Below are 21,272 nucleotides of genomic sequence, written 5' to 3'. Positions count from 1 at the left end.
TCAAGCAGAGTACAGAGTTTACATAGTATTTGAATCCATTTTAGCTTCTCTAAAGATCTTGTTTTATCTAAGTTTCCAGTTGGTTTCTTCATGGGAATTGTCAAAATTCCCAGTAACTTGCTAGGGAGAATGCTATTAAAAGTTTTCAGTTTTTCCTTATTAAAGATTCTAGATGCTAGGTTTATGTTGGCTAACACAGACATGTTGTGTTCCCCTCCCCCCACCCCCTCAATTGAACATAAATAAAAATGAACTAAAGAAGTAAGTCTAAATTTCATAATTCCTTGTATGTATGAATTGAAAGTGGTACTACTCTCTATTTGGAATACAATCTCCATGTTGTTAGCTGATTGTTAAATGATATAGCTGCCAAAGTTTTTGTTGTTGTTCTTGTTTCTGCAAGTTAACATTGTTAGAGGAGGAGAGCAGCTAACCAAAATCATAGCTCAGAATTAAAAACTGTAATTTAGTATGTACTAACTCATGTTATCCTAAGATATTGGTCTCTGTGCACAAAGGTCCACTCACATCTCCATTCCTATCAGTGTTTCAGATTGTAAACAATAATTGCAGATCAATAATATTTCTTGAAAAACCTCCAGTCCTTTTAATAGGTAAGTTAGTTCCAGGTGGTTTGGAGAAGCTTCAAACAGCAAAGTTCAAAGCTAAAATTAAAAATAATGTTTAGTAACTCGTATTCTGTGTTTGTTTAAGCATCCTGAGTACTTCTCTCTGGAATTTGAATATTCCCTAATTGGTATATTTCTGTCTTCTGGTATTCTCAAAATGGTATTTACCTGAAGAAATAGGTGCTTAAAAACAAGTGATATCCAGACACTTGGACTAGCAGCTCCCAAATCCCAAATAGGATTGATGAAGTACAAAAGATCAAGCAAGCAAAGGCTACGCAACACTCTAAACGAAACAGTACATATGGCAACTTAAAAATCACAGCAATGTAACAAGGACTAGCAGTTTCACTTATAACTTACATCTTAGAAGCTAAAGTATTTGCCTACAAAGTGGGAATGCTAGATGTTAGGTTTCTGCAGTCTTGATTCACATTGTCAGTCTCTAGAGGGATGAATCTTCAGAAAATTCCTTGCCTGATATTTCTGAGTTATCGCTTTAGGGAACTCCACTCAGCATGGAAATTCTTTGGAGCACACCAAAGTCTTGGTGTCTGCATTATCATAAAGATACCTTACATACATTATTATAGTATTATTATGCAGGTAACTTACATATATTATTTATGGTAGTTTATTGGATATAAGTAAGTAAACAATAGGATTTTAACAGTCATCACTGAGGTGAAAAGCAAAAAATTCAATTTTAATATTGGTCTCCAAAATTATCTTTTCACATGCAGAATCTGGTTCCATAATGGGATGTCACACTTGATAGCCTCTTAAGTTGTATCTCTATGGCTGAACACAAAAGGAGAAACTGACTACGTCTGCACCAAATAAAAACCGGGTTGTCACGTGGTTATAGATAATCTAAAAGACAGAGTATATTCATCTCAGACCTCTACTAATACCTTTACAACAATGTTTGGATCAAATTAGGTTTCTCTAGTTACTGATGACTGTAGAGACACTGAGAGAAAGGAATAACAGAAGATTTGTGAAGGAAGCTCCATCACTTTGGAAGATCATGAAAATGCCACAGAAAATATAGCATGAGAAAGAAAATGGACTGTCTTCTGCTGTCTTCTTTACTGTAGGTTCCTCTGCTGTATGGAAACTAGAGAGACAGCAGTTGCAGCCATACTGTGTAGTGATAAAAAGCATCAGTAGATGGCAACTGGTAAAGGATTGCACATTAAGTCTTTGCTATGTTTCTTGGCTTTCAGGAGCAGAACCTGATCTACTGATACACAGCAGTGAGGCAACATCATTTTTCTCCAGCTAGTAATTTCATCACATGATTTGCAGACACATAAGACCTTTAAAGAAAAGGCCTGTATTGATTTCTGACTAATGTCCATACTTCACTATATGTAAATTTAAAGTAGTAATGGTAATCTGCATTATGTATAAATCAGTGGAAAAAATAGACTAATTTATTCTTGCTGTGTCAGTAAGATACAACATAAAAATTGGTAGGGCCAAGAGCTCCTGAATGAATGGCGTTAGTTGCCATTCACTGGACAATTTTACTCATTAGCATTCAGAACTCTCTACTACTTAATTTGCATTTAGATTGGCTCAACAGATAACTGAACAAAAAAAGAAAAAAAAAAAAAAAAAAAAAAAGATCAGGGAGTCTTTTTGTGCTGCAGTTCCATCTAGTTTTTCTGGGAGCTTTGAGATCTGCTAAGGAATCAAGCTGACTCCAGTAACAATTCTTGATAGTGGGCACTTGCATCAAGTAAGGTATGCTCATCATTAATATCTCCCCTGTGTGGACAGAACACAGTTGACATGCCCATTCAAAGGGCAAGTCACATAATGCAATTTATAGCATTTTGTCAAGTAAAACACAGTTCCAAAAGATAAATCTAGACTTGGCCAAGTTAAACATTGTGATAGAAATGTTGGATGACACACGAACTACTGATTTACCAAAAGCTACCTCTGCCCCAAAGGCTAACTTTAATTGCAGAAAAATTAATGTAGAAAGTAATGCAATTCAAAATTGAGAAAATATCTAAAAATTAAATGCCATTTTTGAAAAAAAAAAAAAGAAAGAAAGAAAGAAAAAAAAAAAGAAAAAAAACTTTCTTTTAATTGTTCTAAACACATTTTCATGGAGGTAGATAAACCAGAAACTAAATCAATAATTTGTTTACCTGGGTGCCTTTGCTTGTAACTCTCTGTTATTGTTGCGTAACAACCCTTACTTACATGTACGTGTGATTTTAACTTTGGAATCACTAAATGTCTAACAAAGTTACTGCTGCAGCCCCTTGGCATCTACTGAGTCAACATCAGAGACAACTGTGAAGTTGTTCCTTCCCTTGGTAAGCATAAAGGAAAACTATCAGACTCTGAAACACTAGTAAGTAGGTAGTGATTCAGGAGAAATTCAGCTATTTTGCTGGGTTTGGAGTGGAGTAAGCACAGCAGTGGAACTTCACCAGCCATTCCAGTATAAGTTGTCCCCAGCACATAAGAGTTCATAAGATGCTTCCATCGTAACCATTAGTGAGCTGCTCAGGGCTGCTGGTAAATTTATAAATAAATAAATAAATAAAGAGAGTCATGCTGTTACCAAGGTTGACTAAGTGTTTTATATTTTCCATGTAAAAGTCCCCTAAAGCTCTGCTTTTGCACATGCTGAGAAATATCTACAGCTAAATAGTTCTGAGTTCAGCTCATCCTTGAGTTCTTCTAAAATGCAGGAGCAAGGTATTCTTTATGGCAAATAAGGGAATAATTTCTCTCTAGGGATTAAAAGCAATTATGATGGGTTCTAATCTTTCTCTTCTCTAAAACTGAATCAGTCAATTTATGTGAAAGCCACCGAGTAGCAGTCCTAGGGTGAAAAACACAGGCTGTGACTCTGGGTGTGCAGGTCAGGTTTAGAACAAAATACATTCAATGAAATATATATATATATATATATATATATATTTCTTGCAGATGGGGAAAGTGAGACAGAATTAAGTGCCAGAAGCAAGTTACCTCCATAAGTTTATCTACACTTGAACATTTACTAAAATACCTACCACAGAATAGCAGTGTCCCCTTGAGGATTTACAGCAAAATGATCACACTGGAATAAATTAGGGATAACTATTTTAGTAAATCTCCAAATACATAGATGATATACAATGCAGAAGTAAACCTCCAAATAATATTTTAACTAAACATATTCTTCCTTTATCTGGGGAGCTGTTTTGAACTTTTTTTCCATTTACTATACAATTGGTAATAGCTCTGAGGTGGGTTTTTCCCTTCTTCCTCTAAAATATGTAAGTTACATTATAATTTCCAAGAAATTGAAGTGTTTACTGCCAAATAGTAGGAAAGTGCTTCTTGTTTTAGCATAAAACCCAAATCAAGTAGTTAGTGAAGTCTGTTTTTCATGGCTACATCTGTGAATGCACAACAGATCTTCATGTGAACAACGGAAATGTGCACTTTCTTTGAACTCTGTCCCCTTTCTCATCAGCATTTCATTTTTTTTATTTTTTTTTTTTTGTTTAATTCTTTATGTTTTCATTACTTTAAGGGAACAACAGGGTAGCCCTCCTGTAGACAGTGGAATAGCTATGTTTCCTTGTGCTATAATATACAGCGTAACTTGCTTTGTTTGAGTTAAAATCCTGTTGATTTTGTAGTTATTAAAAAAAAAAAAAAACTACACTTTTTTTGTTGTTTGTTTTAACTGGCTCTTATTAGTAGCAGTTTAATCGAGTTTATAACCAGAAATGTATTGGTAGTGTGAAATACATTATTAATATTTAAAAATAAGACATCTAAAAAACTATGGAGTTAGCCTATTATAACTAACCTGGGTAATTCTCCATGTAATTGATAAAGACTCAAAGTTGAAAATCACCTGGAAGTGTTGAAATTAAGTTTGCTATGATGTATAAAATCCAGGTTAGTTTTCATTTTTTCATATCAGTAACATAAATTGGAGCATTATTCAGTGATTAACCCACATCTGGGAGAAGAAGGGGAGAAGATACCTATTTAAGTCTGTCCTCAGCCTCTGGTGCACTCTACTGGGTCTGGCTGGGATGGAGTTAACTGTCCCTGCAGTGGCCCATACAGTGCTGTGCTCTGCGCTTGTAGCCAGAACAGCACTGGTATCACACCAATGTTTTGTCTACTGCTGAGCAGTGCTGGCACAGCATCAGAGCTCCCTCCCTCCAGAGTTAGTAGGTTGAGGGTGGGCAAGAGCTGGGGAGGGGACATTGCCAGTGCAGCTGATCCAAAACAACTAAAGCCATACCATATGCTGCCATACTTGGCAACAAAAGGTGGGAAACGGGAAGAAGATGGAGTCTTTTGTTATGAAAACCTCTGTCCTCCCAAACAACCGCTGTATGTATTGTGGCCCTGCTTCCCAAGATGTGGCTGAACATTGCTCATTGATGGGAAGCAGAGAATAATTGTTTTTTCTCCCTCTTTGCTTCTGTATGGTCTTTGCTTATTTCTTTCTCTTTCTTTTCCTTTTAATTAAATTATCCTTATCTCAACCCATGAGCCTTTATCTTTTCCATCACACTTTCTCCCCACTCCTCATCTTTTGAGGAGGGGGAGTGAAAGACTGGTTGTGGTGGAGTTTATGCCCATCCGGATGAAACCATCATCCTTTGTGGACACGTGGTCCACAAAGCTATCAGATGTTGCTCAGAGCCATCGGAAATTAAGTTGAGATTGAAGTTATGGCTAGTCTGTTTTGCTGTTTCATGTAGAGTTGCTTGCTTGTGGTCCTCATCTACCACTGGAATTACGTAAATGATACTGGCTAAAGACAGATACCTTTGACAGACAGCAGATGCTCCTAATCAGGAATTCTAAAATTAAATTAGAGGTTGATAAAGATTATGTATTCTGTTGTTCTCCCGTCCTCATATTGGAAAACGAATATTGTGTAATTTATTGTAATGACTCTCCATTATTACTCTTCCCCATGTTTTTAATGCAGTGTATTTTTTCATAAAATTATAGAAATTGAAGGCTAGAAAGAATTAACAGGAGTATGCAGTCTGAATTTCTGCTTTGAAGCTCAATCAAGTGTATGTAAACAATCCCTGACAAATAACTTAACAGCCTACTAATGTTCTTAGTAAGGATATTTTCTTATTATCTTCAGATAGTGCCTGCTAGTGTCTCACCTCCTTCCTGTAAAGCTTTTCCAACCTTAATCTTTGATGTGAATAGTATTTCTTCTTATTCTTCTCCCATTGGACTTTTACCATGTGTCTCCCCCATCTTATCTAGACCAAATTCACTGCCTTTTATTTTTATTTTTTCCCCATAAAATTCCTTTTTCTAAAACCTCTTGTTCTTCTTTGTTTCTTTGTAATTCTCTCTATTTTCTTGCTAGACAAATTTTTCCTAAGCTGAACACAGAATTTCCTTTGAGCACTCATCAAAGCCAAATTTGTAGGAATAGTTATCGTTCCCATTTTATCATCCTGGTACATGATTCTTTGGAAGGACATCATGGTGTTGGCTCAGCTTTAATTTAAATAACTCTAACCCATTTCTGGGTTAATCCCACTGTAACCTTAATCCATTTCTGTCCTCACCATCTAGCTAAATAGTTCCCATTCTTTATTTTCCATTTGATTGTATTTTCTCATAACTGCACAGTGTTTTGTTCTTTTCTTTGGTCCAAACCCAACAAGATGAAATGAAAACTAGAATTTGTAAAGTTAGGAGTTGTTCAATATTCTCCCAATTTGACAGGGATCTTCTGAAAACTACTTGCTTTAAAGTGACTTTTTTTTTTTTTTTTCTAACTCCATGTATACACTTCTGATGCTAAAACTTGTTAACCTTCATCTTTCAGCCAAAATTTTAAAATTATGCTAATGTCAAGGTTTGTCACACCTTGTTATTTACTAGGCCATTTATTCTGTTGAAAGAGGAAACCAAGCAGGCTGAATATCTTTTGTCCTTGACAAATCCATACCAGTGGTTTAGTATTCCATTTTCTACAGTTTTTCACTTTCTTAGAGTCTTTTGTTTCTTAATAATATCCCCACTGTTCTCTTTGTCTTTCCTTTGTCTGTTACTTCTTATTTACAAAACTTGCCAATATCACTCTTTATGCCACATTACATTCCCTTACATCTTAGCTTTTATCGATATGTCCTTGGTCTCTTATGTTCATCCTGGCTTTCACTTTTTGTATGATTCATTCTTCACTGTTTTGCAAGTTATTGAAGAGCTCTTGATGCAGCCATAATGGTCCCTGCTACTCTGTCTGTCTTTTGCTGTACAATAGTTTGGTTTACAAAATAATCTTTCAGTAATCCTACCTGCACTCCTTTATTCTGCAAATTCTTTCAGAAAATGACTTAACATCTGTTTGTTTGCTGAAATCTGCTTTCCTGAGCACTGTTGCCCTATTCAATTACTTTTGCAATCTTTCTTTCATTAGAATAATGACATTTGTCATTTAGTGATCACTCCCTAAAGGTATCTCTTAATTCTTTCCCAGTAGCTAGAGCCATACCTAAAAGAAGTGCTGCTGTGAAGGAAGAGAGTACTCTCTAAAAAAATAATTCGTCCTTGATATGTTCAAAGGATTTAACAGGTTTTTCATCAAACAACAAAACAACATAAAAACTTCATCTTTTTAGTACTCTTTTAAGCAAAACATATTTCTATTAAATTTGGATGTAACACTAAGATGCATGGTTCTGCAGGTGCATTGAGACGTGGTCTGTAATTCCAGGGATGAAGTAGCCTGGAAAAAAGAATCCCAGAAAAAGCTATTTTTTATTCAATAAATATAAGTGCAATATTCTATACTTAGGTGCAAATACAGAGCAACTGCTTAACCAGTTTTATGTGTAATCTTGAGATTATAACAGATTAACCAGCTGAACTTTACTTACCAATGTTATGTCATTGCTAAAAGCTCATTTTGTAGCAGCTCCATAGCTCCATTATTAGAGGAAGCTCCATTATTATTAGTAAGTTCTGGTTTGGCCTATTTTGTCCTGTTTTCAGGTATGGTGTTCAAAGAAGGATGTGGACTAAGTGGTGAGAGAGAAACAGGAAGCAGAGATCTAGGACACAAGAGGAAAGGAAGGCAGTGTGTGTTGTATATAGAGAGAATACTGAGACATGATCCAAGTCTACTGCAAAAAGGAGGGAAGTATTTGTTTTCCTTGTTCACTTTAGACAGACAAAAGGTAATTGGTTTAAATTGCAGCATGAGAGATTCAAGCTAGGGAAAAATGGCTAGTGATAAGAGCAATTAAGTGTTGGAATAGTGTTTCATTTTATTTGTAAAAGCTATGAATAATAGAGCACTTACATTTTTTTCCTAGAAAATCATCTGGTACATACTTGTCCCTAAATAAGTCAATTGTGTGTAAAGTAGAAAATCTCTCAAGAAAATTTCTCCTGGCTTCATATTAGGCCATGATATCTCTAAATTACACCCATCTCCCTGAATTGCTTCATTTTTTATTATATTGATAGTTCCTAGCAATAGGAAATTTATTGGATTCTATAAGAACTGAAAACATAATTGAGATCCTAATTGAGATCCTTGCATTGCAAGGCTGTGAGGTCTTGGCCATCCCCACTTTTATACATTTTTTCAAAGGTTAAGCTTAGTGAGGCCTACTCAAAAGCCTGTTGAAGTCAAAGTTATGATTATTTTTATTGGGCTTCAATTAGATTCATTTGAATTTAGCTTTGTTAAATATCTGTTACTTTGTGTTTGTCATTCTATTATTATTTATATATATTTATTCTGTACATTTGTGTGTAGTCTAATTACAGAATCATAGACTCACAAAATCACAGAATGGTTGAGGTTGGAAGGGACCTCTGGGTCCATCTGGTTCAACCTCTGCTCAAGCAGGGACACCCAGAGCAGCTTACCCAGGACCATGTCCAGACAGTCTAGTATAATACAACACAAATATTTGAATGGCTTTTACCCTAGGCTCCTGTCTGAAAATCTGTTAAAAGTTACTCCATAGTAAGTTCAGATGTCTTTTATGATGATCTTACAGTTTCAGAGGCTCTGTTTTGAAAGATGACTGCTGTGCTTTGTTATTATCTGTCATGCAGGGTATTAGAAAAAAAACAGTGACTGTAGTAAGTAGTCAGCCTACACAGACACAGCTCTACATTATCAGTACTGTGAGAAAGTAGCATACCATTATGAAAGAGAGCTGAGGCAGTTGACTTAAATTTCTTGTTCAAAGTGTAACTGGGTGTCTGGGACAGAGCGTGGAGTTAACTTATGTTCTTTTGAGTTCAGGTTTAGAATTACAGCTTCTAGGTCATTATTTTCTCCTGTTCTGTTGGACAGTTGAGTACAGGGGTTGGTGAACACGATTCTTTGCTAAGAGATTAGTATTGGGGATAAATAGTACAGTTTTCACTCAACTGCTTAAACTGATGTAATTCCCTTCAAATGGAGAACAGGTTCTCTTTTATGAAAACAAAACAAAACAAAACAACAACCACAACAACAACAAAAAACACAATTGCATAAACCTAATGAAAAGAACCATAATCACACCGTATTGTGATAACAGAAACTTGGAAAACCAGTCTGAGGTCTGAGTGAAACAGTAATCAGTAATGGCCATGATGAAACAATATCCTCTAGCCAGTAAATCTTCCAACCACATAATTTAGGCTTTCTCTAAAAAAAGCGTACCCATATGACTTCAAATTGCCAAGGCAGAGATATGACAGAGTCCAAACAGAACCAGAGATGGACGTATGCCAAAGAAACAGTATTTCACAGTCAAAAATCAAGAAGATGTGACGATCTGCAGCTAACAGGCTGTATTCCTCACTTAATTCAAAAAGTAAGCCTCTCTGTAGGTTCCAAGAGCAAGGAGATGTCCCAAACTTGGTGTCTGATGCAATGTGGAGCATAAAATGTTGATTGAGAACTTTGTAGGCAGAAGTAGGTCACATCATCTAGCTATGTAACAGGAAACTCATTAAAGGTAAGTTACTTCACATTGGAATCTTCCTCCTCTCCCACAAAGAGGTGTTTTCATTATACCTAAACATCTTTGCCTGAGGTGTGATCTCTATCACATCATAGGCTTTGTTAGGATTTACTCTCTGCATTGGAGACTTTAAATGTGGGGAAGCAGAATGCTGAGTCAACAGACTGAACCTGCAGATCTCTTGCTTTCTAGTTGGTACTTGCCTATCCTATCCCACTTCTTTGTATATCACTGCCCCCTCTCCCATTGATTTGTTTTAGAGCTGCATCTTTAAATTTGGTGGATTTTTTTTTTTTTTTTAATAGATATATGGATTTGTGCTTTTGTAGTAGCTTAATTCACATCTCAAATATTTGGAATGATGGCATTTTCACTTCAGGGTAGATGTTCAACTCTCCCTAGGCAAACTAAACAACACAGACTTCTATTTCCACATCTGTTTATGTCACTTGTCTGTAATCTCTTTATTTTCACCTCTCTGACTTGACTTTAGCTATAAACTGTTGCAGTCAAGGATTGTTTCTTTGCTGTGAATGTGTGTGGGATGCTTATAACAAGAAAAGGGTTGTAAGTGCTATAACTGTATGAGCAAACAACAACCCTGGATTTAACTCATCTGCTTTATCATATATTTACAAAACAACTCATTCTCCTGCAACTGATTTAATCATGATAGTGTTTGTTCCACAAAGGATAAATTTTGTGCTGATTCAAAAAGCATTTTAAATCCACAAAAGTTTGCTTGTATTCTAGTTAGGATTTTCCAGAGAAACTCTGAAGAGCAAATGGAAAAAAATGACTCCCAGTTCTTTTCTAAAGCTTTCAGACTTAAGAAAAATCTCAAGTTTTCCTGGAATAAAGTGAGAAGCCATGCAGAGAACATAATGGAGTGAAGGTCAACATCAAATCCAGTTGTACAGGATGTCTGGAATTTTGCAGATGCATTGTGGGGTTGCAACAACATGAAGCAGAGGGGAGAATTGCATCCTGAATAGAGAATTAAAAGCTTAAAGCCATTTAATTTGAGGAGGGCTTGGAAGTCTTTTTTCAGAGGACATTCTGTCAGTTTGAACTATTGCCTAAGAAATGGGAAAAATAGTCCCTTTTCCTTCCTTTATTTTATAAAAAGACTATTTCTTCTGTTTTCCTACAGCACTTGATTGGGTCTGTAGTTGTTACACAAGTTTACAGTGCCATACACAAATATAGATAATCACACAGTATCACAGAATCATCTCAGTTGGAAGAGACCTCCAATATCACCTAGCCCAACCTCTGACCTAACACTAAAAAGTCCTCCACTAAAGCACTAAACCATATCACTAAGCGCTGTATCTAAACGTCTTTTAAAGACCTCCAGGGATAGTAACTCAACCACTTCCCCGGGCAGCCTATTCCAATGCCTAACAACCCTTTTGGTAAAGAAGTTCTTCCAAATATCCAACCTAAACCTCCTAAACCTGGTGCAACTTTAGCCCATTCCCCCTAATCCTATCACCAGGCATGTGGGAGAATAGACCAGAGCCTCACCAGAGCTGAGTACAGGACGCCAGAGTCAATCTGAGCTGACATCTACAGCTAGCCCTACTGAAAGGGGCTCTTCCCTATCCATGGCTACATGATGCTGCCCTTTCCTTTGCCCTTGCCTTAATCTGACCCAAAAGGATCAGGGAAGACACATTACCACAAAAGTAACCCTAGAATGATGACACTGGTGCCAGGGAAAGGTATGGAGAAATGAGATAATGTTGGAGTGCTGTAATGCATTAATTTAGCTGAGCCACCGATCTGTGTTGCTTGCTATAAAAACATGTTACTGATTATTTCCATAAGGGTTAGCATAGAAGCAACTGTAGGGCTGCTTTGCCTTGCCAAATGATGACTGTCTGGGTATATGCACAAACCAAACCAGAGATCTTCGGAAAATTTTACTGGAGGAAACATAAGCACCAATTTAGGCAAGAGTTTTTAAGACTGCATTCTAGGACTTGTATACTAAAATACTGTTGGGCATCTTCTATGTTTGAACCACAGGAAACTTCACTGCTGAAATGTAGGTGTTTCCTGCAGGAACAACTAAGCTTTTAGATTAGTTTTCCTAAAATGGTGTATATGGTTACCTCAGTTTTTATCCTGTTACTTGATGCTTCTAGACGTTAAGCTAGGGTAGTGACCTCTCCATTCATTTTAGTGATAACACACACAGTTTACCCTATTTATTTTTTTTTTTTCCAGTCAATATTAAAAAGGCTTGCTTAAAATGTCTTTATGGTTTTAATGTTTTTAATTTACTTAAGGTATCCTAAATCTATTTGATTTAGATCAGATATTATATATATATATATATATATTTTAGTTGGTTTAAACAAACAAACAGAAAAGATGACAAATATATACTCTCTTGAAAAAGGATAGATTACATAGAAAAGTAAAGTCAAGCTGGTTTTGACTTTTGTTACATAAAAAATAAAGTTTTAGTAAAAACCATAGGCTGCTCTTGCAGAAGCATGTGATTTCTATAACTCTAGGGAGTTTACTTCTTATTTTGCTATAATAATCAGGCAGAACTATAAAGAATCTGTGTGGCTGAAACTAGTTTTAGTGCCATTGCTCTTTGACAGTTATCCATGAAATTCAGGGGAGGAACATAATTCTGCTAAATTAGATTCAGTGTTTCAGGTAGTCCCTTTCTTACAGCTGTTGGCATTTTCTCACTTTCTTAAATTAAATGCAGTATGTAGTTCTGGAAGTCAATCAGCTTAGCCAGCATGTATCAAGTGAGGGTTCACCTGTGGAAAAAGGGTAGCAAGTGAATACAGACAACAGTTCACACTAATTGGAGAGAAAATAATTATCTTTTGACTCAAGGAAATATAAAAGATGACCGTTGGGCAAGATAAACTAGGAATATGGCTGTTTTTATTGCTGTATTAAGGAAGCATGTTCATTTGTGCCTTACAAATATATGCAGCAATAATATGTTATTTCTTTTGGTATGAATGCAAGACACCATAACATTTGAAGCTCCTTTATAGCCAAATTCAGCAGATTTCATTCAAAACAAAAAGATAATGCAATCTATTCTGTAGCTGTAAGCCATGCTGAGTTAATATTTATTAATTTGCTAAGTTCTACTGGATTTAATATATTTATTTGAGTAGATTTAAGAATGTGGGATTAGGGATGCAGTACTTACTAAATTAAAGTTCTACTTTGTTCAAAATCACTAAAATTTGCAGAAGAGATAGAAGCTGAGATAAAGTCTCCAGGATTAGGTTATAAATGTATATTTCTGTACAAAGTATATGGAAAGAGAGTAGACCACTGGTACTCCATTTTTCTTAACATGGTTAGTTAGAGATGTGGCTACTTGCATAGTATAGACAGAGGCTTTAATCTTTCACAGCAAATCACTGTGTACTGAGGTCCAAGCCATCTTCTGAAAACGAGCAAGTAGTAAACAGCATTAGAGGTCCATGGGTCAAGCCCAAGATCTCACACTGAGAGCTCCTTTCCCACAGATGGCCTGGAAGGCACCTCTGCAAATCAACTGGTCAACACACCCCTGTTTAAACCAGAGTCAACCACAGCAGGTTGTTTAGGGCTGTGATCTGGGTTTTGAGTATCTCCAGAGATGGACACTCCACAGTCCCTCTTGGAAATCTTTTCCAATAAAAATATCTTTTCTTATGTTTATGTGGAATTTCCTGTATTTTGGTTAGTGCCCATTGCCTCTTTTCCTGTCATAGGATGCCACTGAGAAAAGTGTGGCTTTATTTTTTATACTTTTACCAGGTATTGCTAAACACATTGCTAAAATCGCCTGAGCCTTTTCTTCTCTGGGTTGAACAGTACCTGCTCTCTCAGCCTATTGTATGTCAGACGCTGTATGCCCTTAATCGTTCTGGTGACCATTTTCCAAGCTCTACATGCTTTCCATGTCTCTCCAACATGCTTGGAAAAGTTTTTGAGCATTATTTCTCTGTCACCTTCCTAGTGATAGGGGGAGGCTGACCAACATGTAACTGGCATTCTATCTTTAAAGATAGAAATGACATTTGCTTTCTTTCTGTCCTCAGGAAACACCATTCCACCCCACTCTAGACTCCAAATCCGTCACCAGACATCCAGAGTGGCCTCATAATGTCATCAGCCAGCACTGATGGGCACATCTCTAAAACTTCATGAGAAGGTAAGCACAGAGGGAGGCACTGGTCTCTGCTCCCTGGGAACTGATAGCAGGTTGCACAGGAATGGCATAGAGCTTTGCCAAGGGGGGTCAGCCTGGGCATGAGGAAAAAATTCTGTACTGTGAAGGTGGTCACTGGAACAGGCTTCCTAGCAGAGTGGTTGATGTCCCATGCCTGTCAGTGTGCAAGAGACATTTGTACTATTATTGAGAGCAGCCCTGAGGAGAAGGACATGGAGGTGCTGGTTGATGAGAAGCCTGACATTAGCCTGCAATGTGCACTTGCAGCCCAGAAAGCCAGCTGTATCCTGGGCTACATCAAAAGTAGCATGGCCAGCAGGGTGAGAGAGGGGATTCTGACCTTCTGCTCTGTTCTTGTGAGACCCCACCTGGAGCCCTGCATTCAGCTCTGGGGCCCCCAGTGCAAGAAGGACATGGATGTGTTAGAACAAGTCCAGAGGAGGGCTATGAAGATGATCAAGGGGCTAGAGCACCTCTCCTGTGAAGACAGGTTGAGGGAGTTGGGATAGATTTAGATTAGATATTAAGAAGAAATTTTTTACTCTGGGTGTGGTGAGGCCCTGGCACAGGCTGACCAGAGAACCTGGGGATGCCCCATCCCTGGAGGTGTTCAAGGCTAAAGTGGATGGAGCTTTGAGCAGCCTGGTCTAGTGGGAGGTGCCCCTGCCCATGGCAGGGATTTAGAACTGGATGGGCTTTAAGGTCCCTTCCAACCCAAACCACTTTATGATTCTATGATAATGCCCTCAATAACATGCTTTAATGTTTGGTTACCCCTGAAGAGGTCATGGAGTTGGAATTGATAATGTCTGTAGTTCCCCTCCAGCTATGCTATGCTATGCTGTTCTGTTCTGTTCTGTTCTATTCTATTCTATTCTATTCTATTCTATTCTATTCTATTCTATTCTATTCTATTCTATTCTATTCTATTCTATTCTATTCTATTCTATTCTATTCTATTCTATCCTATTCTATCCACATGCAATGGACTTGTGCATGTCTGTTTTGTTAAAATGTTTCCCAATCTGATACTTATTACTGAAGTAAGTTTTCTTTGCTCCAGACTTTCCCACTGGTCTGAGAGCTCTGGTATTCCTGATGGCAAATAATACTAGTCAAGACTGAGGGAAAGAAGATATTAAATTCCCCAGCTTTATACATGCCTGCTGTCACCAGGGCTCCTGCCCCAGTCAGCACTGGCGTCCTGCTCATGTCCTTGTAGAAGCCCCTCTCAGTGTCCTTCACATCCACAAAATTTGATTCCAGACCTATCCCTGCATGCTCAGACAGTTCCTCTGTATGGGGACATGGGTCTTTTGTCCCTTCTCCTACTTTCTGTATACTTATTTTTTATTAGATTATTATTATTTTATCAATTTCAGGCTGGAATCTCCAGTCTCTGATTGATTTTTTATTGACTTTATATCCAAAAATGCTATTTTAGGTTAATTAATTTGAAAATATATTCTCTGGTTTATTCAGAGGACATTTTGAACAAGTAATTACATTGAGGAGAACAATTTTCTCCATGTACTAGGAGAAAACAGTCTTGTTTCTACAAAAAGAGCTGTGAACATCACACCTTCTTGGAATGTTAACAAAGAATATGAATTTACCATAGAGCTATACATCACCTTCCAGAAAAATATAATTTTTTCTCATTTTCTGAAAAATGTCTGATGGTTTAGAAAAGAGCAACCATCACACCAAGTAAAGAAGCACTTTTTAGTGTACTGCTCTTATGATCTTTACCACGGAAAACCAAAAGGTTAGAACCATAAAATTAAAGCATGCCATAAAACAAACCCCTGCGTTAGCAACATGTTTTCCAGCTGTCTTCACTAACTGATTTTGTAGCTCTAGAAAATAAAAGATGTGGGACAGCAAATGAGCTCTACACAGATTTACATTTCATGTGTTTCCATTCTAAAAGCTCTGCTGAATCAGCTACCAAACCTGTAATATACTGCAGTAATTGTATATAAAATTGCTGCTGTGCTGGCATGATTTTGCTGCTTTTGGTTTACATGTTTAACATTTTCTGTTTTCTTTGGTATCTCAATGCTATGTTTAATATAAAGAAGTATTCCTACACAAGAAGAAACAGAGTCCCACTAGAATTCTATGTATCCATACAGACCTGAAGTACCACTCTGTTCCTTGTATATTCTTTGTTACACTGAAAATGGCTGCTTTTGACTGTCCCTTGCTGCCTTCTCATGTCAGGCTTTTTATATCTTCAGTCATCACTTACACAGTCTTATCTGCTTGCTATCTTATGAGGTTAACAGTTGTGGGTCTCACAATTTGCATGGGAGGCTGCCAAGAAAACTAACTCATTTAGGAATTTTGGATTTTATTTTATTTTATTTTATTTTATTTTATTTTATTTTATTTTATTTTATTTTATTTTATTTTATTTTATTTTATTTTATTTTAAGCTTCTATTACTGTAATAACTGCATAATCCTCTCCAGAGTTTTTTATTTCCAGTTTCTGTATTTCCCCACAACAAACAAGAACTGGAGATTCTTCATCACAGTTGGTCATCTGCCTCTCTAGCACTATGAGGGAAATCTTGATGGATCAAAATACAATGGTGTCCATTTCCTCTTGAAGTAGATGGTTACTGCATTTTCTGCTGAAAGTGTTAGAATTATAAGCCACATGGTAAGAAACATTTACTATTCCTTTTTGAGAAATATGGTTCATCTGAATGTACCTTTTTAAGGGACACTACCATTACACAGAACTATTTCCCAGGATCTTGGGATCTTGGGTGATTTTAAGTTTTCCCCTTGTACAGTGTTTCAATTTATTATATATTTTTTATGAGGAAATTAAATGACTTCTGCAGTCCAGCTCCCAAAAGATTTGGATCTCCAGCTGAACAAAAGTGCCCTGACAGTCCTCAAGGTTTCAGAGTTATCCTAAATCTCCCAACACTCCCTGCAGATTTAGGCAGCCATGTGCCTTGCCATCTGAATCTAAGATCTCCTGTTCCAATTATTCTTGCCATGCTCCCCTAGTAGCTGCTTCCCCTCTCCTCGTTCATAGTCATGAGCTTGGTGTCCACCTTGCTTATGTCTCCTGACCTTTTAGTAGACAGGAAGACATACCTCTCCTCTCACACCAAAGCTGAGGTTTGCTATGAAGCTCCATCAGTCATTACAAAGCCAAGAGGCAGGCACTGATTGTCAAGAGAACCACAGAAACCAATAGGTAGACTGTGAAGGAGGCTGGTGTGTTGATAGACAAGTGGGCACACTCATCTGGCACAAAATGTAGATGTGATCTAAATGGGAGTAGCTTGATCTTTTCCATCCATGTGTAGGTGAAGGAAGTGGTGTCACCCAGCTGGAGGCTGTGTTGGATGTCTAGCAGGAACTGATGGTCTAATTTCCCTAAGGATGCACTTCATGCATGGATACCTGTCCTATCTCTGTATTCCCATTAATCCAGGTTTTGATAAAATCTCTGTCCAGGAATAGGCACTTGCAAGAATCCAAATTGCTGAGGAAGGCTGATGCATGCTGGCAGAACTGGTACTTCCTGGTATTAGAGCATTTACATCAACAACATTAGCAACTCCATTGAAGCTTGAGACAGAGTGGGTGATTTGGCAGGGCTCGGTGACCTCAATACCTCTCTGATCCCACAGCTTGAAAAGAGAATTGACACTCTGCTGGTGTCTGTGAGGTAGCTGAAGTTTCATGGGCTGGATTGGTTCCTCCAGCAGGAACACACAGTGCCTACTTTCTTTATTCACAGGTCTCAGTCCTTCTCTCTCCCAATCTCCCAATAAAATGCTGGAGGAAAAGCAATGAGAAAACAGATGTTTGGTCAAGTTCTTGTATCCATCCCTAGTTTAGTCACTGCTATATACTTGGAGATTCATGGTTCGTAGTCTTACTCCTGAAGTTGTTCAACTGAAAATTAAGAAGCAGAAAAATGCAAAGTAAGCCCATTAACCTGCCCATGAATTTCCAGACCCCTCTACTCTTCTACCTTTAATGTGTCTTCCTGATTTTTTTTTTTTAACTTGCGTACAAAAATCTTAACTGTAGTCCAGTCACCTGTTTATTCCTTTCTCAGATTATAAGAACTTCTCTTCTTCTCAGCTCAAACACAGACATCCCCAATTCCTGCCTCCAGAAACAGCTTTATTCCATGGAGTCTCTGCCCATGTTGGTTTGAACTCCTGTCTTTATGACAGTTAGTCAAGTTTTCTCAAGCACACTCATATTTTTCAGGTTTAACAAAGTAAGTGCCTGTTACTGTTTTACTAACCATGGGGTAAGAAAAAGCTGTAAACTCCTCCTCTTGTTTTCCAGTCACTGACATAACACTCTGGTGCACTATTCCAGTTAGCAACATCTGCCTGCAGATCTGAGGAGATAAATCAGAACACATTACCATTATTTATCTAATGCATCATTGCCTAAAACTTGAGTGGGAGGGAACCCTCTCCCTCAATTTTAGCTACTGATTTCAGCCATAGGAAGCTAGGATAAGATCAAGAATTTTTTTCCTTTAAGTGAAATTTTAATTTATAAATCAGAAGTGTGTTTGGTATATATCCTAAAGAGACTAAAGTCAAGTAACCTGTCCTTATATTTGCAAGTGTTCCTACTGAGTGTGCACCATCCTTCTTAATACTTTATTTTTCCATGATACAAATGTTATTGCCTTGAGAGACCTAAAATACCTTAACTGTCCTGACCAGCCCCACCTGGGACCTTCACCCATACCTGCTACCCACTCGTCTGGGGTATGGCTGCAGCTTGCCCTCTGTTACCATGGTGGTCACTAGACCCAACGTGGAGGAAGCACAGTCAATTTGGGTGGAAGAACAGGAAAGTCCCTCTCGCCTGGCAGCTTGGAGTTAAGCTGATTTGAATGAGGGGCGAGTTTATGCCTGAGATGTCTTGTTCCCACTACAATAATGCTTCTAAGATTTATCTTCAGAAAACCACTATTTCATCCTGTGCTTTGAACTACTTGGTCTCTTGTTGCTTGAAGTGACTGAAAATCTATAGTGAGTTTCCTGAGCTGGTGATTTAGGGGTACAGTGCAGGCATAGCTTGAAAAATGTTGAGAAATGTCCAGGTGGAGTTTAGAGGTGACCTTAAACAGGTTCTTTGTTTATTCAGATTGCACTGAGAGAAAGCTGACATTTTTTGGTGTTTTTTTTCCTTCCTTTACCCATCCTGTGAAGTCAGGCATGTATACTGACATCTTTAAATAGCCATTTGGACTTTTTTTCTCTTTGCCATTATCATTATAGTTTTCTTTTCATTAGATCAGTATCACTCTGCTCAGTTGACTGGGAATTTCCCTCAGGAGTATGCCTTGCCAAAAGTAATATTATTTCAGGACTGATTTATGTAAGAACAGGTTTTTCAGGTTCTTGGTTGTGAGCTGTGTGGAAATATGTAAATTGGAAAACAGCAGATTTTTAAATTGAAAAATTCTTCAAGTTTAACTTTTTTTTTTTTTTTATAGGTACTTCTACTCCACCAAATGATTGTTAGTCAGCAGTGCAACTAAGGGCTGTGGCTAGCATATGGAATACTTCCAGAGTGTTTTATCTCCATGGGGAGCACTGCACAAACAATTTTAAACAGTTGTATAAAGTAAAAGATGAAAAATAGAAATGTTTCCTGTTTCTCTTCGGTAGAGTGGGAAAGGGGCACTTTTATCAAAATTAGGAAGGTTTGTGACTTGAATTGTGTTCTCCCCCAGAATAATACTCTGCATATGGAAATTTGTATTTAGAAGAGTACAGAAATGTTGCTTAAACTATGTGAAGAGTCTTGAATATACTCATCTGACAGGGTGACTTTTAATGCAGTAGAAGATGAGACAGCCACAGAAAAGAAAATAAAGTTTCTTAGTCTTGTTAGATAGCTATAGAAGGGATAAAATGTATATCTTCTGATACGTCTACATCTTGTCCCAGGGCCTACTAGAGAGCATCCTTGTGCACTGAGAGTGCACTTTGCTGTTGAAGTCTCTCCTGTCTTCTAGTTCTGACCTTGTGGAAACAGCTGTGAAAAGTTCTGTCACTCAGTCTTTCAGGCTAAACTCTAACCCAAGGAAACAGGACACAGTTGTGACTGGCTGAGTCTGTAGCTCAAGACTCAAAACCAACTGTATGAAGTTGCACAAGCACTATTAGCAGAACTATAACCCCAGATCAAGGCATGTAACTGAATATCTATGTTTGAAAAAGCCCAGCTAGTGTAATCAGGAATGTAATTATGTAAGCAGATTTGGGTGTACACCTTTTAACACCAACCAGCAAGGCTGCATTTCCAGTACTTGTTCCCCTTTGTGGAAACCTGTGGCAAATGGGGAATTAAATCTTATCACATCTATTCAATTCAGATTTTTGGGTCCACAACCACATCTGAAACTCACAAGATTATATTGAAGAACTGTATCTTTTAAGAAGCTTACAACTTGCTCTTAATCAGTCAATACTTGAAAACAGTTAAAACCTGATATGTAAGTAATTTCACAATTGAAGTAAACAACTGGTTGGGTACTGGAACAGGCTCCCCAGGGAAGTGGTCACAGCACCAAGTCTGCCAAGTTCAAGAAGCATTTGAACAACGCTCTCAAACATATGGTTTGATTTTTTTTATTTTTTATTTTTATTTTTATTTTTTTTGCTGGTCCTGTATGGAGCCAGGAGTTGGTCTTGATCCTTATAGGTCCTTTCCAACTTGGGATACTCTATGAACATGTAACTAAATTATTAATATTGCTGAAATAGGTCTTTTGCTTGCTATAATGAAATCTTACAGCCATTGACTTCAATGCAATTCTTTCCCTGCTTTGTAAGCATATTTTACTTAAAGTTTTAATGCGCCTATACATTGAACTGTCTAAATGTCAGCTTTACAGTATTTCTGTGTATGCACAATAAATAGGAAAAAGTTCCAAAACATAGTTCTTAATAAAGTATTCTTAATAAAGTATTAAGTATCTTAATAAAGTATTGCACATCACATTCTACTTAAATACTAAGGATCTAATATTTATGTTGAAAACACTAGAATTTATAGTCAAATATTTATTAAACTTTTCAAACGTACTCCTCCAACGCGAGTGAATTACTGTTTGTGACAGAAATGCTAGGCTTCATTTTGTATTCACGTAACTCGGTCCTAAAATGCCCTCTACTGGTCACTTTCAGCAGCCAGCCAGCCAGCCAGGCAAAAGTAAGGTTGTGAAATCTGATGTGAAAATGTTACATCAGCAGCACAGTTTCTGGCTTTTGAAGGAATATGTTTGTTATTTAAAATCTATAATAGTCATATGAAACAGTTTAAAAGGAAAAAATGATTAGAAATAGTTAAACTTTGAAAGATTTTTCTAAAGAAATTTATTTTCTTATACTGGAATTAAAACATTTTTAGCTGACAT

The sequence above is a fragment of the Aythya ferina genome, assembly GCF_964211825.1.
Source record: "Aythya ferina genome assembly, chromosome: 1".
In the NCBI taxonomy this organism is placed as follows: domain Eukaryota; kingdom Metazoa; phylum Chordata; class Aves; order Anseriformes; family Anatidae; genus Aythya; species Aythya ferina.
The sequence above is the reverse complement of the archived record's forward strand: the minus strand, read 5'-3'. Positions refer to the sequence as shown.